The 26,178-nt window shown below is 43.7% G+C and overlaps 1 protein-coding gene across 2 annotated transcripts in view; it reads right to left on the bottom strand.

The window, feature by feature from the left end:
- Positions 1-26,178, bottom strand: part of LOC135898431 (cell adhesion molecule 3-like) — a 449,844-nt gene that overhangs the window by 356,552 nt on the left and 67,114 nt on the right. The window contains exon 2 of one of the 2 annotated variants that reach the window (XM_065427361.2): positions 25,538-25,577. The exons of the other annotated variant lie outside the window; for it this stretch is intronic. The gene's annotated coding sequence lies outside the window, so the exon portion shown is untranslated. The remainder of the gene's footprint in view (positions 1-25,537; positions 25,578-26,178) is intronic. 2 annotated transcript variants of the gene reach the window in all.

Here is a 26,178-nt window from a genome sequence, read left to right on the forward strand (position 1 = left end):
TTGGCTACCATCTCTATACCCGAAGCGACAGCTTGGTTCTGTTATGGAACAAACAAAGACCTTTCGCTTGCTGGTGCCCTCAGCCAGATAAGCCTGTGAGGCGGGGCCTCGTCTGTAGGGGCAAGTGTTCGTCGACTTCATGCCTTCACGCTCGGAACCCGACAGTGAGGGCTGCTCAGAGCGTTTTAGGAAGGATTTCCCTTGAGGTCATACAGTATAGTGGAAGTAAATGACGCGTATTTTCATTTCACCAGCAAAATCAGACAGTGCGCCAAGTTATAGTTAAAGGGAGTTAAAGGAACGTGAAGAGATTGGCGAACGACGGAAATTCGAAGAAATAATGCGAAAGATGCGGCATACCTTGTTATTATGTGTGTTTCTTTTTTTTTATTTGGACGTGTCGTTCGATGCTTACGTCCACATGGAAATACAAAACAAAAATGATGTATGCCTCACTTCTGTTTTCGAGAATAGGTATATAACATTAAGACTTGCGCACCCACTGTGTCATGTCATAAAGGAATGCCCCTAAAGCTTAGACAGCCGCGTTTATTAAAACGAAGTTTCCATTGCTTACCCCCTTTCAGAACGTTGTGTATGTAAGTACATTCTTTCCTGGAGGAAGGGCGTGTGGGCGTGCGCGCTGAGGTGTAGTGTTCCCGTCACATTAAGAACGAAATTTACAAGAGAAAGAGCAAGAAATGAACTTTTATAGAGCAGATTTAGCCCACTCACTTTCTTCTTTTCAAGAAAGCAGTGTAAATGGAGTGAAAATAAGAAGCTGAAACGCCAGATTTCATTTCGCAGGAAATACAGAAACTCATCGCTCCACGCTTTGGTGTAAGGGAGGATGGAAAATGAAAACGGCAGTTTCAATATTCAAAGAAAGCTAGCATGCCCACGGCTTCAACGGCTTTTCAATAGGCGGCCTTTTGGATTTCATTTTGTCTAATCTATATTTTTTATTCTTCGTGCGCACTGCACAGTAACGCATATTTGTTGCCCATAGATACCTCAGTGTGCAATATTACGTCCATCATAGATCACCAGCTCGCCTACAAGAATGCATAGCCGGCATAGTGCGTGCTCATCCCTGCGTCAGTCACAGACATGGCATAGCTAATGGCAATTTAAATTGAAACTTTGTTTTGGTATTTGAAGCAGTATTGGTTCTCTGGAGTGTATCTACCTACGCAAGCTAGGAAGCTCATAGCCAGGGGTGGAGCACTGGAATAGGACATTGTAATAGCAACTTCTGCTCCTTTCTTGCGGAATATGGCAGCCCGATTCTTGCGCAGTACACAAGCTACCGAGGAGTAACTTGATGTGACATTAATGACGGAGAATATAATAAACCCGGCACGGTTACCTGTCGCGTGACTGCTTTCACGCTACTCAGATATGTGTTTGCCTACAATGACCAGTACAACCCATAGATTTCTATGTGCAAATGTATTTGCATTCCTAAATACTGAATCAAAAGGGAAGATTATTTACTGCTTCGGTATTTCGGTACGATATTTTGGACTTGAAATTGCTAGATTGCCTTTATATCTGTCTTTCTCAAGGAAGGACGTCTATTTCCATTCATACCAGTCATTTTGTTGGAGCCCACACATCGGCTCGAAAAGCTCACTGGGCAGCTTCGAAATAAACCCTCGGCCTCCCTGCCTTTCCTCGCTTTTATTTCTCTCTCTTTTCAATCAGCGGAAGTATCGAAAGCTAGTTCACCAAAGTCTCATGTTCTACGTATTAGCTCTGCTACTTCGTGTTTCATTGCATACCACGCTCCGTTTTCCGTTGAATGTTTTTCTGCAGTTCGAAACAGTTGCTGCCTGTTTGAACCTTTCAGGCGTGCGTTAGTAGTTGTTAACGACGCTGCCCATATTTTTTTTATTTTATATAGTCTCCAAATATTCTCGACCTACTGAAGTGTCGGCTGCGCAGGCTTCGCAGTCTTTTACTACGTTCTCCCTTAAGACACAATTTAAAGACTATCGTGAGTGCGGAAATGTTAATACAATTACCATCGACAGTCGTCGTGAGAAGGGTTCTGCCGTACATTTTTTGTCTTCGCTTTGTTTGTGTAAAAAAAAAGAACATCACGAGCACCTTACATTCCCACAGGTACTTAGCTAACCGGCATATCCCCACTAGTCCTATCGGCGGTCCTCCCGTGGCAAACACACAATAGCACTTTACTAGTGCTGGTCTCATTCTTCTCCAAGAGCCAGGTTTATTTAGAGCAGAAACAAAGTATCTTTTCCGGCATGCTTCAAGGGAATACGAGTTGTACCGCGAATACCAGGGGAAAAAGGGCCGTGGGGAAAGGACAGGAGTGAAACAGACCAGGCGACCAAAACCAACCGCGTAAAGGAAAAGTACAGGGTCCAGAGTGAGCGACCCAGAGGATCAAACAATCCCTGTTTCGCTTTGTTACAATTCTACGCTGCGCTTGCGTTTATCCTCGTACTCCTTCCAGTCCAGAAGACTCCTAAAAGATAGGGCCTGAAAATATTTGCATCGGGAGCCACCACGAATCTGAATCACAAAACTCTTTCACCATCATCTCTTCGCTTTGTCTAACGTGCTCTTGCCACTGCCGGCTAGGACGATACTGGACATCAAATTGAGACCGACGCAGAAGGGATAAAGAGACCGTTGGGTGCATAGAAATAAGATGGGGCATTCAGAGAAAGAGAGCGAGGGAAGTTTTTGTTGCTTATATATGTAAAGAGCACACCCGAAATATACTTGCGCGCTGCATGGCCTCCTCCAGTGAGCGCCTGGGGTGATGTGTATACACTGTAGTTCTTTTTTGGCTCTGGGGAGGCAAAATCTCTGGAGGTCTGGGCTCTTGATCGAATCTCTCTGCGGCGCTTCGCAAGGGAAGATTCTTAGCCAGCTTTCACAAAAGAAACGAGTGGAATTTTACGAGACACAAAACAGGGATAACCCTGGGGGAATGCAGGATACAGATTCAGACAGAACACGTGGCGTTGTGCACAGCAGTAACTGACGTGCCCGAGAAAGGAACGCAGTTTAACCCTGCCCTAAAATTTTGACACACATATTATAATAAAATATGAACCAACAATGTGTAGTCGGCAAAACTCGATATAGAGGAAGGCTCTTCTCACCTTTTTGAAATAGTTCGACACTAATCCATGTTTAGTTTCAGGAATTCTCGCAAGGTAAACTGAATGAAAACTTTTATCATGATATGCAGCTAAAGAAATCACCCGAGCCTGGCAACCACGGAAAAAGCATGGTGCATTTGCAGGATTTCTCGTCTCACCCGTTTCAGGATGAGTCATTGTCAGTTGCTTCCCTTTGTGTGTGTGTCACGATCCCCGCGCCAGAGATTCAACGAGAGGCCCAAATAAAACATACATTTGACATTTGTTGCACAAAATAAAAGAAAAAAAAGTTGAGATAAGCCGCACAGTGATTCATTGTTCTCAGTACAAAATGTGCCAGCAACCGCTTGCGACATGCGCAGCGCTGGATAACAAAATAATTTTGAACTGCAAATCCACAGTGATTTCCTTCATGGTATTGTTTCACAGTATAGTAGCAGGTTCTGCGGTTTAGTTACCGCATGCACCACTTCTTGTATTATCCGCAGTAATAACATTAAGAAAAGCAACGGCGTAGCCTTCCTAAGCGGGCTGTGAAGAAACCAGTAGCCTGGAAAATGGGCGGCATCAAATAGTTGTCTGGGTCGATATATTAAATTCATAATAGGACGAACAGAAGGCAGCGGAACGTGAAGTCAAGCAAAATTAAGTATATAAGCACACTGTGGTCGCTCCAGTACATAAAACATTTTACTTAACTAAGGTGTGTGGGAGAAATCCATAAAACAATATACGTTGACGGCAGAGTTGTCGCAGTAAATATACGTGCGACATTCAAACAGAGTCAAGGCATGCATTTGAGATCAGCTTTTGGCATCGACGTTTGAGTTCCCTAGAAGGTTTCCCATTAAAGCAAATAGCGGTCACTTTCGTCCTTCTACTGGACAATAGGATAAAAAGGAACGAAAATAGCTTAGAGATATGTTAAAGCGGAGAAGCGGAGCCGCAGTCGCCGAGTTCCAATGGCTGTCGAACACTAAGGTGTGTAGAATCGCGCGCCCCAACAGCCACGGAACTGCGCAACAGAATTCACGAGTACAACGAGACGAGACACCCTTAGGAGGAGGAGGAGGAGGAGGAATAAACGCTCATTTTCGAAACAGTATCCCGCGGGAAGCCCTGATTCTACTCTAGTATCAAAATACGCTTTGCGGGTATTCAGGAAATAATGGAGCAAAGCAAAAGCAACAAGGCAGGAATGTCTCATAGGAGAACATGGAGAACATAGGAGAACAGCAAGAGATGTCGGGCCCTGCATCGGGTGATTGAATTGTTCGAACCATTGTAAGTCCGCGTTTTTTCGCAGTTACAATCTCCCCAACGACTGCCTCGTCGATCGCATTTGATAGGGCTGACACACTGAGAGAAACGTTTTGTCTCAAGAGCATAGAGCATAATATTTTCTTTTCAGAATCTACCTCTCTTCTGCTTTGCGATGCCGCGAATGCGTTTGTCTGGGGACTGTGTGTAAGCTCAGACTGGAGTGGTGAGTTTGTTAACCAGCATGAAAGTACGGAGCGCAGGGTACCGCGTCGCACGTGGTGACCGAGTTACTACTCAATGTTTTGTGTTGTATAAAAACATTTCAGGCTTCCTATTGCTTATTTCATGGCTCTGAACAAAGGTGCATAATACATTTCACTGTCAACCCCACAACCATAAAAAAGCTCCCAGTACTTTGGAGCCCTTTATGCGTGTTATACGAGTCTATTGACAGCTGCTCGTTTGCCGAGCCCGCGTATTAGAATATGGGAAAATTTTCTTTACTTCTTTTTATGCTTCTTTTTTTTTTCTTGGTAACAAGCACACAATGACAATTGCGCTTATGTAGTAAATTGACAGCAGCCTAAAGAACGGCGCGCAGACGAAGGAAGATTGACAGAAATGGGGGCCCAGCTTCCCGCTATCTGTCAATATTTATATCACTTTGCTAGATGGTAATCGAGCAAACGGCCGCAGTAACAGAAAAAAAATAACGAATGAGTAGGGCTGTGCTACGACACATATGACAGCTTCGTTCTGACAGGGGGACAGACGTTCATTTTCCCATTGCCATTAATGGAAGCACGCGGGCGGAGCGTTGGCTCGGCAGATAAATGGAACGAGAAGAAGCTGACAGAGTGTCACTTCGTTCCTCATGGAAACGAGCGTCTGGCACACCGGCATGCTTTACTTCGAAGCTGCCCAGCGAGCTTTTCGAGCCGATGTGTGAGCTCCAACAAAATAATTGGTATGAATGAGAATAGACGTCCTGCCTTGGGAAAGACGGATATAAAGGCAGTCTAGAAATTTCAAGTCCAAAATGTCATACCGAAATAGTGAAGCAGTAACGAACCGTACCTTTTGATGCAGTATTTAGGAATTTAAATACATTTGCACGTAGAGATCGATAGGTTTTACTGGTCATAGTAGGCAAACACATGAGATCGGAGTAGCGTGAAAGCAGCCAAGTGACAGGTAACATACCGGGTTTATTACTTCGTCCATCAATAATGTCACGTCAAGGTACCTCTCGGTAGCGCTTGGGTATTGCGGTAGAATCGGGCTGCCATAACCTGCACGAAAGGAACATAATTTGCTGTTATGAAGCCATATTGCAGTGCTCGACCCCTGGTTATGAGCTTTCTAGCTTGCGTAGGTAGAAAAACTCTAGAGAACCAATAAAGCTTAAAATATCGAAAGAAAGCTTCAATTTACATTGCCTTGGCGGTGCCACGTCTCTGACTGACACTGGGATAAGCACAGACTATTCGGCTATGCGTTTTTGGTCGTGCGCTGGTGATCTATTATGGACGTAATATTGCACACTGAGCCTTCTATAGGCGACAGATATGAATAACTGTGCAGTGCGGAAGAGGAATAAAAAATATAGAGTAGACAAAAAGAAGGCCAAAAGGCCGCCTAAAAGAAAAGCCGTTGAAGCCGTGGGCATGCTACCTTTCTTTGAATATTGAAACTGCCGTTTTCATTTCCCGTCCTCCCTTGAACCAAAGCGTGGAGCGGTGAGTTTCCGCACTTCCTGCGAAATGAAATCTGGCATTGCAGCTTCTTATTTTCACTCCATTTACACTACTTTCTTGAAAAGAAGAAAATGAGTGGGCTAAATTGGCTCTATAAATGTTCACTTCTGGCCCTTCCTCTTATAAATGTCGTTCTTAATGTGACGGGAACACTACACCCCCGCACGCATGCCCACACGCCCTTCCTCCAGGAGCGCTGCAGTCTGACTAGTTTGCCCATTTCTCACAGAAAAGCTGTGTTATAACGTTCCAGAATGAGCGTATTGAAAAATAAATAGAAGCACATTATATCTGGAGCGAGCCAACAAAATTGTTTTAAATATCGCTATTGTTGCCTCCACTGAGACAGCTAACGGGGGCGGGACTCTCATTTAGAGGAGCCCCTGAGGATTCACTCAGGTTGCACAAGAAACCATACGCGCAAGTGAGAGTTCCATGCTTTGCCGCCCACATTAAGTGCGTTAGAACATTCCTTGTGAACTTCCTCTTTTTCTGCGTGATTTGAATGGCTGGCTTATTCTGGTATCATTGAGCTTTATCGATATCCTTTAACAGTTGCTACTGGATGAGAAACATCGCTGCCCCTGCATGTGTGCGTTCAAGTTCTCCATGAAGCACAGCCATATTTTTGATGCCGCACTGCAAACTGACGTTAACAAAAGTAGTTCATCGCATGTTAAATTTGTAAACAAATGTGCTCCTATAGTTTTTAAATACTGCCCAAAAAGCTTCTATTGCTTGATAAAAGCTTTCACAGCAAAATCAGCGCAAAATTACTGCAAATGATATTACGGTTGATGGGGGAATTCTCGCATACAATTATAGCTATGCGTGTGTTTCCCCTACTATTGTAACAACAGCAGCAACAACAAGAGTTTTACGACCACACAGGTTAGCTAACCAGTAATTGCCAATTCCTCGAAAGTATTTTCTCCGTGTTAATGTTCCTCGTCAACCATAGCAGAAACAGAAAAAAAAGAGAAATTCTCCCGGCAAAGTTCGGCACACAATGTTGACTCCACATAAGCTCCGATAATGTGCTAGTCCGGCACTCTGTAATAAGAGGCAATCCTTCTAATGTTCGGATATCTTATTGAACAGCCCATGAAGATGTCTTGACTGTATCGTGGCTTGAAACGTTTGTGTATGATCTTACTGTAGAACTAAGTTTGTTATTACGGGTACGTTATGAGAGAGAGAGAGAAAATAATGCAGAGAAAGGCAGGGAGGTTAACCAGAGGTAGTTCCGGTTGGCTACCCTGCGCAGGGGGAAGGGTTAAGAGGGATAAAAAGAGAAACAGAGTAGAAGGGGGAGATAGAAAGGGAGACAAGCACAAACAAAGCGCGTACACTACAGAGCGGTAGGAGGCGGCATTCTTAGAGTCTGTCGTGAAGCCCCGTAGACCGCAAGAACCTTATTAGCGCGTGTAAGGCCTTCAACGCGGATGTCCTATCGGAGCATTGGCCTAAAGCTTTTAGTTCTGAAAGTGGACGATTGTCCAACTGGTCCAGCACACTGCACATCACTTGTCTCTCAGCACTGTATCGCGGGCAGGCACAGATAATGTGTGCGAGCGTCTCGTCGATGTTACAAGTGTCGCACGTGGGGCTGTTGGCCATTCCTATGAGGAAAGCATAGGCGTTTGTAAAGGCAACGCCTAGCCACAGACGGTAGAGCATGGTCTGTTCACGTCGTGGTAATCCAGGCGGGAGGTGCATCCGTATGTCCGGAGACAATGAACGCAACCGACACATGGTGAAAACATTTGAGTCCCACAGGTGCAAAGTACACTCACGGGACATCAATCGCAACTCAGCCGCAGCGTCTGTTCGCGAAAACGGAATCACGACTCGCTGACCACTTTCATGTGCAGATCGGGCGGCTTCGTCGGCGTGGTCATTCCCGCTGATGTTACTATGTCCTGGAAGCCACTGAAAGATTATGTCGTGTCCCTTGTCATAGCTTTGATGATATATGTGCCGAATTTCTGAGGCCAGTTGTTCATTTGGTCCGTGGCGCATTGGGCTTCGTATGCACTGAAGGGCTGCCTTGGAGTCACTAAAGACTTACGTTATGACGTTCCTGAACACAACAGTAGATACCTGAATATGTTCACATTCCTGAAAACAATGAAAACAAAACATGCTTCTCACTCATATATTAGACCTTTTTCGTAACTTGCAAGTGCGCTTCTTTCCACTGCATAACGGCAGAATTAATGGCGGCATTAGGCATCGTTCAAGTGAAGACGAAGTACTAGATGCACATGGTGAGTCTCGCCTCTTGCTTATGGTTTCATCGCCAGAGCCACATCTACATTTTTCATGTCATAATATAAGCTAAGTGTGCTTGACACGGCCTTTGCAAAGATGACTATGCCGTCATTATTGGGAAAACTACCACGCAGGATTGCTAGTTTAACATTTTGAAAACAATCTATTATGCCATAAATAATTACTACAATTTTCGAATGTGCTGGCAAGAAAGACTAGGCAAAATATCTTAACCTATTCTTGTCAACTGCAAAACAAAGGCAGTTTTTAATTATCTCTTGGGACAACCGACTCTAACATAGTCCTGCAAATTGTGTCAGCATCTAAGTAAAGTGTGACGCTTTAATGGCTGTTCGCTGAAAAGCTTTCTGTATAAAGTGTATCAGCAGTTATGTTGCCTCTGCACATTGATATAGACATCAGCTCTCATTCAATGTCCAAGTTTACAAGTTACATTACAGCAGGCGGTTTACTTATTCTAGTTTATGTCTTGCAAGTCTGTTTTATTTTTTTTTTCTTTATTGGAACACTTTCTGTTCTTCCCAATCCCATACATCGTCGTGAGGTGAGAATGGAAATGTAATCGGGAGGCGGCAGGAACGTTATAACGCGAGAAATTTAGCGTCGAAGTGATACTTAATGGCGAATTCGCGATTCATTTTAATAACTAATGTCTTTAGCGACTAAGAATAGCAGGAGGTGGGAACTAACTAGTTAAAGGACGGCATTATCCAGCGTGGTAAAATGCCAGCTCGTGCTTGCTAGGGGAAAGTTCAACTAAAACGCGGCAATGTTATAAAATAAGGTGGAAATGTCCTGCGACGTCTTGTCCTCTCTTCGGTCTCGTTGGAAAGATAAAATGAAAGTGAAGCGAAGACTGCGGAGAAAGTGGGAGAACGTGACAAAATCATGAAAGGCAAGGACGCGCAACGAACTCCATCGTATCGCACTTCCGCGAATGATTTGTGCAGTGCCCACATTTCTTAGCACTACGCACGAAGGAAGAGTCGTAATGAGCAGCTCAAATACAATCGAACAAACGAATATCCACATAGCTTACTAGGTAAACAGGACGAGAAAAGGCGACCATCGCCTTCCCTTCTTTTCTTTTTGCTGCTTATTCCTTTATTGCGTGGGTCTTTTCAGCTTCCCAAGCAGGGTTAATATGGCGAGCTAAAGGAGTGAGAAAAGAAGCAGGGCAAGGAGGAAATAGTAAACGGACTGCCTACTACTTCCTCATGATATTAGTCCAATGCGTTCAGCAAACAGATCCGTCAGCCGGGATGAACTTGTGATGCCAGCTCTTTGTGAAAGAAGAATGACACAGCTCGCTGCCGCTCTTGGAGCATTTGCCAACTTGTCCGTTACGCAAAGAGGCCAGGGACGTACCATATCGACTTTTTCAGGCGGCCTCTTTCTCGTTTTCTTATTGCGTTTGGTGTTCATAGTCAAAATGAAGGACAAGTGTTTAGTCAATTTTTTTCTTTTTTCTGACATGCACACCATCCGCAGTAGGCGCTTGCACAGTAGACGCTGCATTGCGTATGTATATGCACCACACAAAGAACCCAAACTCGTACTATTGTACAAAGTACACAACGATAGCTGCTAGGAGAGGCTTAGCGAATGAGGAATATTATGTGTTTGCGAAATAGGCTACAGTCAACGGTGAAGGAAAAAGACTGACGTGCTAGCTAAATGAGCTGACGCTTTCTTTAATTTGTTTTGGTGCTCGCTAGAAAAAGAAAAATTATTTTGACAAAGGAATACGCTACATATTTCACTCACATTTATACGACCTACCGTGTCTGTTACGTAAGCAAACTATAAAGTAATAATACAATTTATTGGTTCGAAAATCTAACACACCTTTAGTCTTGAAAGAGCTGAACTCTATATAAAAATTATAGTCACATTTATGTCACGTGTTTTAATATTTTAGCATTTTAAAGACACGCAAACATCTAAGACACGCAAACAACTAAAGTTCTCCATTAGAGTCAACCTTTAGAGTCAAATGCACAGGCAAGCGCTGGCGTTCTTCAACAAGAAAGTTGCACATTGTAATTTCTGGTAAATGGCGTCAGAACATCTGCCAATCACAGGAGTATGCTATGAGAAATGCAGCAAAAGTAGCGAGAACTGGGCGAGTTGAAGTATGTTCGTGATTTGTCAACGCAAAAACAGACACAGACGAAAAAGAAGGAATGATCACAGATTTAATCACTCGTGATGTGTGTGTGGTGCTGTTGTACAGAGTGCTAGATTTAGTATTGGTTTTCCAGCTTCTGTGCAATCCGCGTTGCACATGTTGGTCACGTGTTTGCATCCATACTTCAATTGATGTACCGCGCCTGTGTCTGGCTCTTCTTCGTTCTCTCTCTCTGTTGTTGCGCTGACAGACCATGACAAATACACTCTAAAGCATATTTGTATGACAAATACACTCTAAAGCATAACCCGCCGTGGTTGCTCAGTGGCTATGGTGTTGGGCTGCTGAGCACGAGGTCGCGGGATCGAATCCCGGCCACGGCGGCCGCATTTCGATGGGGGCGAAATGCGAAAACACCCGTGTGCTTAGATTTAGGTGCACGTTAAAGAACCCCAGGTGGTCAAAATTTGCGGAGTCCTCCACTACGGCGTGCCTCATAATCAGAAAGTGGTTTTGGCACGTAAAACCCCAAATATTATTATTATCTAAAGCATAGAGACTAATGCACCTATTTACAAGCCTATGTACGTGAATGCTGACATAAACACTATCTAACAAACTGAAAGGTAAATATGCAGACAGAAATGATTCAGTGTGATGAGATAGTATGACGAGCATGATTCAGTGTGGGAAGGCGAAGGCGAGAAGAAATATTTAACCAATTATATGTGTTCGCTTTATCAGCTTACAAAAGAGCTGTTTACTTATTTATTGACACAGGTAACTCTCTGTGGAGGGTCGTTACAGGGAGGTTCGATTAGTTGGAATTTACATAAGCACACATACATTCCACAATGGTCAACTAACAAGCGAAAGCACATTTAGCAAAATACTTATCTTTCAAAATTACACAGTTCAAAATTACATGCATCGTACAATAACATACGCAGATATTGAAAATTTTTCGCACGCTTGGTTGTTCCATAGCAACATGTTATGGCAATGGTTCGATGACAAGAGTTAAACACTCATAATGTTTGGGTCTTGTCGCCTTTAACAACCACTGCGAAGTGACATCAATGTTTTGCAATGGTATGTCATATACGAGACTCCACCTTAATCTTGCACATATTGGGTTTCCACACATGTAACCAATGCGTCTAGTATTTTAGCCAGCAATACTGTTGAAGTTCTTCAGTGTATTTTATTTTCACAGGGCCCCCCTTTCTTCGCGAGCTCCGCAGTATTAGCACAGACATTCACTCTATCGGCGAAGCTCTTTCATGCAAACCTTAAATCGGCCTGAACGCCGTGACGGACTAATGGATAAATGTCACGCTCACTCGACAGAATTTAAATGCTATTTGTTCCTAATTGGCGCTCCCTCAGAAGTTCACAGATGAATGAGGCGCCTGGCAAAGGCTGCAGACGAAAGCAGAAGCGCCCTTTGGTATTCAGTGAAATAATTATTGTATCTTAATTAGAACCCCTCTTGGCCAAAATAACTAGCCACACTAATTTGCCCTAAATGATAACTAAACATTATCGCGCCCCGAAAGCTCTATCTTAGCCTTACAACGCTTTTATTCGACTATGAAAGAATCACAGAACGGAACAGTTGATTCATTATCAACTAGCGATCTAACGCAAGCTAAACAAGGACACGTTGAATAACGCAAGAAAACTGGACGAGTGCTCATATGCGACTGCACTGCAGAGTATCGTATTTAATACACATGTCTGTCACTAGATATTGGCGCACAAACCCCATCTGCACAAGTATTTACCCCTGTAAAGAGTGCACAGCCTTTCTATTAGCTCATGTGCAGTGAAGCTCAATAGGCAACATTTGTGAACATTTCTGGTTGAAAGTTGAATTTGTCAGACCGTAACTGACACCTCTATATATCTGATGTCTGTATTACACTGAATAATAATTTAAGCAGCGTACTTGAAAAAAGCATTTTGCGCACACGGCATTGCACGTGTTTTTTGAAGAGCAAAAGCTCCAAGGATGTGCTCTGTTCACAGAAAATTGCGCCATGAGATTCTTAGTGAGCAACGGTAGGCGCTTTAAAACACTGACAACGAATCAAAACAAGCCTTTTAACATTATAAATGCTCCAACATGTATTAGTGCTCGTTTTTCTTAAAAGCAAGAGTGCCTGCTTTGCCAACGTGTCATTTTATCTATTCACAAGATTGGAATGTCAAGTTATATTCTCGTGACTGGATTGCTAATAAAATTTTTTTTTCTATTTTTGTTCGTCTTGACCATGCGTAGCGCGGTATAGGCGCTCAAGAGATCTCAATTCCGCGGAGATGTTCATGAAATGTATTTCCAAACTGAAATGCTATTTAAAATGGTCGTATCTCATTTGATCATCACTGCCGTGCTTCTCTGCTGGCATCCAATTGGCGATTTACCAAAGCTTCTTGCCGCGGAAATTCATGACCTGCAAACTAAATTTAAAATTGTAGCTCATGCTTGCCTTCATCGTATATATTAGGGTGAAGGCAGGCACGAGCCAAAAAATTTAAGAGTAGTTTAGGTACCCCTGTGAAGGGGTATTACGTGAGGGGTGTGCGAGCATACAAATTAGAAGAAACACAATAACGTTGCAGTAATCACTGAAATGAGTTAGGAGAGCAACAGCAACGTAGAAAACCGTAAAGACTACAACTTGCACATCCACAGGTGAAGAAATAAGAATACGCGAAGAAAACACTAAGCCTTATCAAATATGACGATGGACAAGTGTTGAACGTAATATGTACAAAAGATGGCAGTAACATTTTTCTAGGCATGGAACACGGTGAGTAAAAGTAAAAATAGGCATACATATCGATAAACATATTAAGATGTCGACAGAGACACGCTTAAAAGAACGCCGCAGATAATACGAGCAGATGACGCAATCAGGCAAGCAATTCAAATACGTGACCTTTATTTCGCCAAATATAAACAAAGTGCTTTATTTAGTTCTACGAGCACACTGGGGGGATTTAACTATAAATATCGTATCGCGCGCAAAAAAAGAAAACAAGCAATGGTTAATAAATATTTGCTAGGCTCTTAATTAAGCCAGAAGCGTGAAAGTTTTATACACGACCTCATTCTCATTAAATATAAATTTGGTATAACGTAGAGTTCTCTCGGGGCATTGGGAAACATAGCCGATAACGGCCGTATAACCCTGTGGAATACTTGCATGATTAATTTTCTACTAAGGACGTAATTAACCCACACAGAATAAACATCTAGTGTTTGTCACTCATCACTGTTTCCTACTTCAGCAAAAGACGTGCCTCGCATAGTTCAGCGAGGAGACCACAAAAACCAACTAGACACCTAATGTAATGCATGAAATCGGGAGAAAATGAGCACGCAGTAATTATTTTCAGCGCACTTACTCGACTACACTCTTCAAACTTACATTACAGGCCACCCATACAATGACCCTATTCAAATTTCTGCCGGTTTTGATCCTCTCATAGAAGTGGGGAAACATTATGAGCGTTTCATATTAGGCCTCTAAGAAACCCGATAACGAGGGTCTGGCAGTTTTCATTTACCTCTAGTAAGCACGCACACTTCAAAATTATTCTGTATGTCGCTGCTAACATTTGCCACATCTACTCAAAGTATAAAGTTCGTGAGTGATCTAGTTTATTTAGGGAAGCAGCGATAACAGGTATATTAGGTTTTTTGTGCGCTTCTAGTCGCACGAACAGTGCCGCTATAGAAACAGCAGGAAAGGCGCGTGCTAAAGCACTCAAATGTGCTATTAAAATAAAAGAAACAAATTTTGTGAAAACGAAAAAGAAATAACGAAAAAAAAGTACCAGGATAAATGAAAAACTGCATCTCTCGGCAAAAGACTCCACTGGAACGCTGTCAGCACTCTCTCACACTCAGCCGGGCCACAGCAAAATCCACTGAGACCTCGTCTCCTACTGGACTAACCAGACAGCGGAAAATATATAAAAGAGAAAAAAAAACACCACTTGACGCTGGCAGCAGAAAGGATGCTTAGTGTTCCCGTGAGACCTTATGAGGTTGCTCTGGCACGTAATTAATCAGCTTTTCTTTTTTCAGTGCCTTCGAAGCGCCCATGTTGTCGCCTGAGATTGCCTGGACGTCGCCGCTTAATCACACTAGGCGTTTCACCCTTTCGTCCTCCTATAGCTTCAGCTGCCTCGCTCACTGCATTGAGTTTGCTAGAGTGGCAATCACGCAATGACTCGCTAATTGTCAGTTGCCTCCACTTCGATGCGTCATTCTGCAAGCCCAGCAATTGCGATGCAAGGAACGCTTCGCATCATCGCCTTCAGCTTCCACCACTTTCACACGGCAGAGTTTCTTGACTCACTAGAGGAAGGCCACCTCTATGCATTCCTTTGTTTCGTATGATCGTTTGTGCTGTCCTTTAAAAGCCCACCCATACGAATGAGAACGTTATGAGTGGCAGAAAGGTCAAGCACTTGCCGCAGCAGTATTGGTGCTTCAAGTTGTCTTTTTATTAATTACTGTGAATTTCTTGTCACTCGAATGATTCAACATACTCTGAAGAGTCACACAGATAGAATGCAACAGTAACAGCTGATGCGTGATGCCCGAAGAGAAGTTTATTGGCGAGCAACCCGCACGCTACGCGCCCTATATGTCCTGCCGCGTTCTACTTTACTCCCGACACTGTTTTTGCCCTGTTTAGTGCATTCACTTTCTGAAATCCGTGAATTTCGCAGAATGCATGCAGAGCGAATTGCGAATGCCTGTGGAGTGAAGGAAAAGTACCCTCCGACGAGTATGTATTGGCGTGGGCATCGCGCCTCAGTAGGCACTGTACACGGGCTGGTCCCGTGATACAGTGGAGTAGATCATCCCGTCGTAAAACCATCAGCGTTTGATAGCACCCAATAGAAGTGTTATCTCCTAGCTTGAGAAGAGTGGCCAAAAAGTGGTTAGAAGGCGCTGTCCAAGCATGTATAATCTTGGATTCAATCCTTAGTCGGTTATATATTTTTAAGGTAATTTTTACGATTCGTGGCCGCGTAGCTTTAGCCCAAGCCTCAAAGAAAGCGTCAAGAAACTAACGTCCGAATCATCGAACATAGCTCCATTTTCTGTATGATAATTTCTATTTGTAGTTCCTCAATGGACAGTTTGAGCTTATATTACTACTCACAGGCACGTATAGCCTAATATGTTGCACCAAGCCACTATGCGAAAACGCTACTGCGCCTGCGATAACGCTAATGCGCGCTGTGTAAAACAACGCTGATGAGCCGATTTCGCGGAGCGTTACTGTGGTTTAACTTGGTTTCTTTGCTGTCGGTTAAGCGTTGCCTGTGGGCTCGCAACAGAGTCATCAAAATTACAAAATCAACGAACTTTTTCACGTTGCCTGAGTATGCAGGATCCGAGTGGAAAGAACCCTAAGCGACCGCTCAGTTAGAGCAGCCAAATGTTATGTGAGTTCCCATTGTAGCGTTGCACTCCACCGTAATCTGCATGAAAGCGTAATAACTTTGTTTACGCGCTCTGTCGGGTGACAGATGAAACCATTGGGTCTGCGCAAACCTGGGGGGTCGCGTAAATAAAGTTACCGATTCTTTGAAAACTTCACACTCAAGCTTAAAGCAAAGGAAAGAAAATGAGGACGCCACTCGTGAACTGTTTTTAAGCCGCAACGTTCCCTGTCATAACTGCTTTCGATAGATAAAAATGTTTACCTTCTTATTCACCGAAGTACCCCCAAAACACTATTTTAACTATTGCTTCTTCCGATGCTGCGTCCCACGCGCAGGCTGTAAAGCTTCAAGCAGGGTGTGTCAAAGAGCTGAACAGTTGCACAGACAATGGCGGGTGCTCAGTGCATCCTCCGCTTCCTGCGGTGCAACAGTAACACTTTGTCACTTAATCTTGGACTGTCGCTCCTGCAGTATGCAGTGGACTGAACTTTACAAAGTCTATACCATTCACTGGGCTTACTATATTTCGACATTATATTTGCAGTTGGTCGTGCATGAAAACTTCATCAAAGAGACAGAGCCATTCTATAATTGTTGCAGGACACATGTTTAGACTCCCCATTATATCGCAACGTTTGGTCATAATGTTTCTGCTAATGTGCGGACCATTTGACGGGCTTTAAGTGCTACCCAATGAGTGTGTGATACAAATACATGTTTTATCCTTGTGTTGTTCCCCACCACCCACCATCACCCCCCCCCTTTTTTTTTCTCATTCTCTCTTCTTATACCCTCACTAGGCCTATCTCTAAAATTTTCTCCTGTTCATCACTCACTGTGTTTTTCCTACGTACTTTTTCTCTTCTAGAGCCGACAGGCAATGTGCGCCTCTTGCTGGCAGTTGTCATCTAGCTCTCTGCACCCTCGCGGATAGTTTTCATACATGGTAACCTAATTTTAATAATAATAATAACTGTACAGCGCATACGTTGTACATTATAGAGCCACTGCGTCACTTTGACAACCAGAGTTCGCAATCCGGTGGTACAAAACCGGGGAAAAATACAAACACGATTCCCCTCTGCCCCCCCCCCCCCCCATACCAGGAAAAACTTAACCCTACAGTGAACGCCCCCGACCTACCACCCACTATTTGCCATAGCTTGGAAGAACAGATATATCAACATGAAATATATTTCTTGCGAGGCCAACCGGACTTCTGTAACCACTGTCTCAGTCGTCCCTCAATTTAGAGTTGAAGGATGGGAAGTCGTTGCATCCTAACTGAAGGCACAGCGGCTTCACATAGTTCGGCAAGAGGCACCTACTCCACCAGTGAACCTCCTCCTTATAAGTCGGATGGAGTCATGATTACAGCGGCCATGCAGAAATAAGAAGTCAGGAGGCGACACACACCTAAGCACAATGGTACGTTGTACTTTACAATGTGTACTGTGTGAGAGTCATAGGCGCCGTTTGAATACTAAACGGAAAGAAACATTGCCCTGCTACTTCGTTAATTCTTCTGATTCCCTAGATGCCCACGCTGTGTGTCGCATCCCACTAACGTACCCAGAAAGATGTGAAAGTACACTAAATGTTGAGGTTGAGTTTTCCGGTCAAAGTGCTAGCTTAATTCCTTTTAAAATTCGAATGAAGCATCGAAATAGGTGTTCTTGTATCATAAATTCACCATTATATGTAATAACACTCTTCTGTTCGGCGAACATTGAACCGGCTACTTGCTGTTGGTTGAGCACTACCAGGTCGTAACTTTATTGAACCTCCTGCGCTACCCTAATTTATTCCTCTAAGGTCTGCTGTTAGTTCTGTGGTTCTCAGCAATACGAAAGAACTGCAGTATGTTGACTGAGCAGCCTTTCTTACTTCGCCCGCACAACGAAGATATCTGAAAGGCGATGATTACATATGCGGGATAAATCAATTTCTCAAGGTAATATGCTAAGCTTGCAGTTATTAGGCAGTTTCATCACCAGGAGACGGCAGTGTTAGTAAATGTAATGACAACAGGCAAAAGATTACAGCAGCAAATAATTTACTCAGTAGGTAGTCATCCCAAAGTCTATTTACATGTATAACTAAGTGCATCAAATCTAAGCGCCAGCTATCTATTTTCATACTCCTGCTATGCTACAACAGTTTGAGTTAAAAGGGGAGACACGTGCGGTCAAAGGCACACAGAACCTGAAATGAACAGCAATTCGTATTCTGTCTCATCGTAGAGGCACGACTTTGTAAGCTGTCTTTATCAGGTGAGATACCGAATTAATAATGTTGTTCACATTTAGAGGCTCATCATGAATAACATATGCACGCATTACAAGCCATTAAGAAAAGTCGAGAATGGCACACTTAATTAAAAGCAGCTTACACCCGCTAAGAGCTCTGGGAAGTAGGCTTCTGATCAGATGGTATAGGAGAGTAAAAACTCAAGACATTTCCGCATTGTCCACTCAGAAGAAGAACGTCGCGAAGTTCGCACTTTCGATACGCCTAAGTTCTCTATAGTATATTTGCTATGGCCCCATTAAAGTAAAAAAATAACCCAAACAAACATCAATTTCTTCTGCTCTGAACTCCATAGGACACCATAATTTTCTTACAGTGGAGACCGGCATCTTGCTTGCTTGTTCCTCAAATAACTGCTTTCACCACTACTGTGAGTGATATGCGTGCGCAGGCCGTAAATGCTAAGCAAGAACAAGAAGAAAATAAGAGAATAAAACAAAGCCACGTGAACGGCATTCTGCAATCACTAAAAAGAGCGAGACAGGGGTTCCACTCCCACGCGAAGGCGAGAGTCCTTGACGCTGAGTCGTTCTAACGGCCACACAAGCTGAATATTGCGCAAATGTCCTGCCAAGAGCCCCTGGGGACGGGAGCACAGGAGAGGGACGGCCTTTACGCAATACGACGCTAACAAGGCTGACATCACTGCGCTAATAACAGCGTGGGTCCTCTGCCGTGCGCTGCTGAGACCATGTTTGAATTTCTGGCTTCGACTGTCGAAACCATGCTCTTACCACTCAAGGCTGTTTTTTTGCACTCCAAGGGTAATTTTTATTTATCTTATCCTTAGATTTTACTTTTCACGCAAATGCCAAAGTGAAGGTACGGTAGTCCTACTCCACTTTTATTTCCTCTTATTTTTTTTATATGAGTGTGAGCTTTATTTCTCAAGTTCTTATCATCTTTGCATATTTTCTTTTCATCAATCTGGCATGAATTAAGCGTACGAGTCGTTATGAGCTATGAATCACGCAGTGATGAACAGGTAAACACACTCGTAGGCTGACACAGTGGCACACCAGTATCACCGGTTGTGCCATCATCTGCGCCGAGGGCAGCAGAACTGCCAGAAGCCGTGGCACACTACTAAATCGCTTCTGTTCTGGCATCTTCTTCGCATAAACCTCATCATCTATTTCTCTATAAGGTGCCGGCTGATCTACCCACTTGCCGTCATCTTGTTACTTTTCTACTTGTGCACCACGAAGGCAGCTTCAGCTTCGTGACTATCTCGGTCGAAGAAGTCCTGTCCAGAATCGTCGATCCCCTTGGGTCCCACCCCCACGGGCGGCTGTCGTTCGCGCACCGCATGTTCTTGGTCACTCTCCTTGCGGGAATAGGAGACAGCGGGCGACTCTATCTGCCCTTTGCTACGGGCGCCAGGTCAGAACGCGATCGTGGAGGTATCCAGTAGCGCGCCTGAGGAGCCAGCATGGGGAGCGAGCCTGGTTAGGAGCTTTCGGGCTCCTGGAATAACTTTGGCGGTTCGGACGAAAGCTGCCTAGCTGCTTTTATGTCCGCTGCACGAGGAGACAAGACCTTACTGGACAGTGCGCCGTATATACCGTCGTTGCAGCATGGCTGCAGTTTATTGTGGGCCAGCGCCATCATGTTTACGGAGGAAGGGGCACGGTGTGGGATCACCGCTAGTTGCCACAATAGCGGACAGTTCCAGTATTGTTGTGGCCGTGGCCAAAGGGGAGGAAAGTTCAAGGCAAGGCTGGGTCCTGCAACTGGGATTTCGCCATCGCGAACTTTCCACAAGTTTCAGAACTTGTGGAAAGTTGTGGATTACCTCATGTAATCGCCATGCTGGGGCAATCATATGACAGTGCACCACAACCAGTACTCAAACGTCTCCAGGCTTGGGGTGACGCCTGACACCAGCTAAAGCGCCGAGAACCAGTGGGCCTATACTAATGCAATTAAGAAGGCCCGCTAAGCTTCAAGAAGACACTCCCTCATCAGAGCAGGAATTGGCCTCCTTCATGCAGTATTCGGCAACTCCCTCTCCAATGAATCATTTGATTATCTCAGCATCCCAGCAGCTGCGGAGCACCTGACCAAGGCGGTGGACAGACATGTAACACAGCACAGGTTGTTAAGAATCTCTGGACCTGGACAGGCCGACAATAGAAACTGATCCTTGCAACCTTTAACACCCGAACTCTTTCGAGTGAGGCTAACTTAGCAGTACTCTTTTCGAAACTATCATGCATTGTTTGGAATATCATTGGCCTTAGTGAGGTTAAAACGGGTGAGACTTATACAGTGCTGGCTAACGGCCACGTCTTCTGCTATAGACGACTCCCAGATGGGAAGTTATACGGGGTTATACATAAGGACACAGCGGGTAACATTGACAAATTCTACAGCATTAATCAGAGGGTAGCAGTATTCGTAATACTACTTAATAAGAGGTATAGATTTAAGATAGTACAAGCCTACGCACCAACCTCGAGTCATGATGATGATGAAGTAGATCAGTTTTATGAAGTTGTGGACTCAGCCATGAGAGAAGTGCGAACGCTATATATTGTAGTAATGGGCGACTTCAACGCAAAAGTGGGGAAGAAGTAGGCTGGTGAACAACCAATTGGCAACTACGGTGTCGGTTCTGGAAGCACTAGAGAAGAGATGTTGGTAAAATTCGCAGAAAGGAATAGCTGCGAATAATGAACACCCTCTTCAGTAAGCTTGGCAATAAAAAGTGAACCTGGGAAAGCCCTAATGGTGTGTAACCCTAATGGTGGAAAGCCCTAACGGTAAGCCCTAAAGAAGGAATGAAATTGATTTCATAGTTTCTGCTGAACATAGCATAGTGGCGGATGAAGAAGTGTTAGGAAGAAAAAAGGGCAGTGATCATCGGTTAGGGAGGTCTTGGATTCACCTGAATTTGAAGAGAGAAAGAGTAAAATTGGCCAAGAAGAAATAGGCCAACCTAGATACAGTAAGAATAAAAGCGGACCAATTCAGGCTGGTACTTGTGAACAAATATGCAGTGTTATAACACTCAGATGTAGAGGACATAGAGGTAATGAATGAAGCCGTAACTATGCTGGCTTGAGAAGCAGCAATTGAAGTGGCAGGCAACGCACCAAGGGAACCAGTAGGCAAGCTCCCTGAAGCAATGAAGAATCTAACAAATAAATGACAAAGAATGAAAAAGTCCAACTCAAGAGATCAGACAGAATTCGCGCAATTGTCAAAACTGATCAACAAGGAGAAAATAAAAGATATTCGAAATTATAACGCAAGATAGTCTGAGGAAAACAGTAACAAATACACGCAACATATGATCAGTGACAAGAAACCTTCGCATGGAACAAGCCAAGATGTATGCACTGAAAGATATGTAGGGTAATATCATCAGTAATTTTGAAGGTATAGTAAAATCAGCGGAAGAATTCTGTACTGACGTGTACAATACACAAATGAGCCAGGACACCTACACTGAAAGTAGTAATGAACAGGCTAGAGAGGCTCCTTCTATAGCTTGCGATGAACTCAGAAGGGCCTTAGAAGACATGAAACTACGAAAGGTGGCAGGAGAAGATGGAGCAACAGTCAATTCAATCTAAGGCGGAGGACGCAACATGCTCGAAAAGCTTGCGGCCCTTTATACGAGATGTCTCACGACTTCAAGGGTCCCGGAGAACTTGAGTAATGCCAACATTATACCAACCTACAAAAAAGGGAGACGTTAAAGAATTGAAAAAAATTATAGGCCCATTAGCTTACTTCCAGTTTTGTATAAAATATTCACCAAGATAATTTCAATAGAACAAGGGCAACACTTGACTTCAGTAACCCAAGGGAACAGACTGGCTCGAGGAAGGGATACTGTACAATGAATCACATCCATGTAATCAATCAGGAAATCGAGAAATCTGCAGAGCACAATCAGCCTCTCTACAAAGATTCCATAGATTACGAAATGGCATTTGATTCAGTACAGATACCAGTCATTGAGGCATCACGTAATCAAGGAGTACAGGATGCTTGCGTAAATATCTTGGAAAATATTTACAAAGATTCCGCAGCTACCCTAATTTTCCACAAGAAAAGTAGGAAGATACCTATAAAGAAAGGGGCCAGCCAGGGAGACACAATCTCTCCAGTGCTATTCACTGCGCGTTTGGAAAAAGTATTCAGCTGTGAAATATGGATGGCTTAGGGGTAAGGATCGACGGCCAATACGTCAGCAGCCTTCCATTTGCAGATGACATTGTCCTGTTCAGCAACGCTGGGGGTGAGTTACAACAAATGATTGAGGGCCTTAGCAGACAAGGTGTAAGAGTGGGATTGAAGATTAACACGCAGAAAACAAAGATGATGATCAATAACCTGGCAAGGAAACACGAGTTCAGGATCGCCAGTCAGCCTGTAGAGTCTGCAAAGGAATACATTTACCTAGGGCAGTTACGCACCGGAGACCCTGATGATGAAAAGGAAATTTACAGAAGAATAAAATTGGATTGTAGTGCATACTGCAGGCATGCTCAGATTCTTACTGGAAACTTACAATTACGACTACAAAAAAGGTGTACAATCAGTGCTTCTACCAGTGTTAAAATATGGGGCAGAAAGCTCAAAAAGAAGCTCACAAACGAGTTAAGGACCGCTGAAAGAGCGATGGAATGACGCGTGATAGGCATAACGTTAAGAGACAGGAAAAGAGCGGTGTGGATCAGAGAACAAACCGGCATAACCGATATTCTAATTGACATTAAGAGAAAAATGGAGGTGTGCAGGTTATGTAATGCGTCGGTTAGATATCCGGTAGACCATTAGGGTTACAGGATGGATGCCAAGAGAAGTGAAACGCAGTGGAGGACGACAAAAGACTAGACGGGGTGATGAAATTAAGAAATGTGCAGGCGCAAGTTGGAATCGGTTGGCGCAGCACAGCCGTAGTCCACTGCAGGATCGTCCTGCAGGGGACTTAAAATTGTTGTTGTTGTTGTTGTGGATGATGATGAAGAAGAAGAAGAAATAGAAGAAGAAGAAGAAGAAGAAGATGATGATGATGATGATGGTGGTGGTGATGATGATGATGATCTTCCCACAAGTTGTGAAACAAAGCTCCTGCACTCTGGTCTGATCGCCATACGACAGGTTTCGGAAGCAGCCCGGTGTCGCCTTGACCAAATATTAGCGTTCAGCGAAACGCACCAGAGTAGACTGCTAATGTGCGACTACACCGGGTGATAGTTCTGAAGCTTTATGGAATTTTTGAAAAAATGGCCTGTGCCAGATAGCAAAATTCTTGTCCTTGTGATGGGTTATCCCATGAGGCAGACATTGCTAGCAGGAGAAATCGAAACATATATTAAACTAATCAACAAAAATCACTAATTAACTTCCTAATTAAGAACTTTACGGGACATATTGCAATTTACTTATTGTAACCTGTGAGCTTGTAAAACGTATCCTCTTGAAATAAATTTCCAGGATGACACCAGTTTCGACATAATATTTTCCAAAGCGTGGAACGAAATACAGAGGCGTTCTGATTACTTTTGTACTTAAATGCATCAAATAGCGTTTTGTAAAAAAAAAAAGGAGGTGGAACAACAGTGTAGTTTAGGGCAAGTTTGATGGCGCGTATCTGCAAACTGGCATCATTCTTGGAATTAATCCTAAGTGGATACGCCTTGCAAAGTCACCGGCTACAATTTGGTAATTCTAATGTGTGCCCTAAAGCAATTACTTCAAAAATAATTTGCGGATTTTTGTTAAACAGTTCGTTAGGTGTATTAATTGCTCATAGAAGTAATGTCTGCATCTCTGAATAATCCAGCTCAAGCACTGCAGTTATATTATCTGCAAGAGGCAATGTAAAAAAAATATCCCACAAAACTTAAAGATCATCATTCTGTAGACCCACATCATAAGTACGGGAGATAGAGAGAAAGAAGAAGAAATTAAAGGCAGGAAGCTAGACCAGGAGTGAGCGAGGATAGCCTGCACTGGGGGCATGGGAAAGGGCAGTAAAAGATCTTAATCTTCTTAATCTTTTATCTTAATATGCTCTTTGCGTCGGTAAGATAAACCATTTTGAGCACATTCACGTAAGGCCCACCAAGAGATGGTAAATATTTGCGAGACGCGTTTTGCCGCCAGCAGACGAGCTCGTTTCCCTTGTTCTGCCGACTGAGTGTTAGAGCTCGGGAGCAGCCGTTGTTGTGAAAATGGTGCTTTCAGTAAGGCGTTTCTCGAGAAATGAACCGCACGACTGAGTACCAAGCACCCTCACGTCATGACTTTCGTGTTGCGTTCGGTCCTCTGCGCGCGAAGGCCGCGGCGCCTGCGCAACCAGGATTGCTCAGCACATTTATAATGACTACTGCAGCACAACACAAATTAGAAATGCGTTCAAATGATCACTTTTGTATCAATGAAGATCAGCTTCTAACCGAATCTGCCCAGCTTCTCCCATATGCTGGTCAATTTTAACATGTCAGTGCCGCGCTAGGCGCTGTAGAAGCCTTCGGCAAGTGGTGTGCTTTACGCTGAACCAATCTTTCTCTCTCTCTTTTGATCTGCGAGTAAATGGTAGACCTCCGATTTCATACAAATGATTCCTAGTTCTGGCTCAGTAGCTGCTAATCTCGTCATATTCATTAATTAACATTTAACTTTGAACTTTTTGAAACAGCTGCTGCGACTGGCTGCTTTCTTTTTTTGCCGCCTCTTTATAATTCTCAGTTGCAAGAATAAATGTCCACTGGCACCGCCAGCTTCCGTTTCAAATAAAGAAGAAAGTAAATATAGAAAGCGCCATGAAAAGAGGCTCTCATGCCATTGCTTTGTACTCTCAGGTATTTGAGGGGCAGTCGTTGGATACAACACGAGAGAAAGAGGCCTTTTGGAAAGACGGCTCCTCATGAGACAGTACTCCCACTCGGTTCATTTGCCGCACCGGCCAGACAGTACAGGCCATAGTCCAGCTCTCCCCAAATGGGTGCTATTTTAGTCCGAGATATTTCGTAAATGTGGCATAGCACACGAAAGCATGCTTCGGTAATATGATAACTTCTGTCGCGGCATTACGTAAAACTCCTCCGAGACTAGTACATCTACTTCGGGCTTTAGTTTCTCTGTATTCTTTTCTTGCGTTAGAAGTCTGCCGCTATTTGAACAGGAGAAAGGTGGGTTCTTACTTCTTTAGCGAAGCTCCCATACGCTTTCTTCTGCTTTACCCTGCGTTGAAAAAAGAAAAAGAAAGGAATGACTGCTTGAGAACGCACGCATTCCACACGAGTGTAAAATGAGAGTTTCGTGCATCGCTATAAATAGGGCAAACTATCGATTCACACTTAGTGTTCTCCTTCAGCCAAAGCTATTTGATTTGTTTTTGCCGCATCAGTTAACAGAAACTTTATGCACATATTCTGCATGGTTGCCGGATTTTCTTCAGAACACGGAAGCAGCAACATACACCGTTACCGTTCCTAACTAAGAACAACGGATGTCTCGCTTTACTTTGCCTTTCAGAGCTGCACTAGGACCACCGGTTGCGAGAACAGCCTTTCCTCTGCCATCGTCTCTTCTTTCATTTTTCTTTCGACCTTTCGAAATAAAGAAAACAAAAGAAGGCATAGAATGACTGGTCGTAAGACGGGAAGGCTAATGGTTCGAGAAGGCTCCATCGCAACGAAAACTGAAACCCCCAAACGCGCAAATTGGGCGAGCTGGCGAAGGCTCGGAATCACTAAAAAGACGAATACGAGAATGAGAAGGACATAAAAATGTCTCAGTACTTGCGAATAAAAAAAATGAAGGCAAAAAAAAAGACAGTTTG

The sequence above is a fragment of the Dermacentor albipictus genome, chromosome 4, assembly GCF_038994185.2.
Source record: "Dermacentor albipictus isolate Rhodes 1998 colony chromosome 4, USDA_Dalb.pri_finalv2, whole genome shotgun sequence".
NCBI lineage: Eukaryota > Metazoa > Arthropoda > Arachnida > Ixodida > Ixodidae > Dermacentor > Dermacentor albipictus.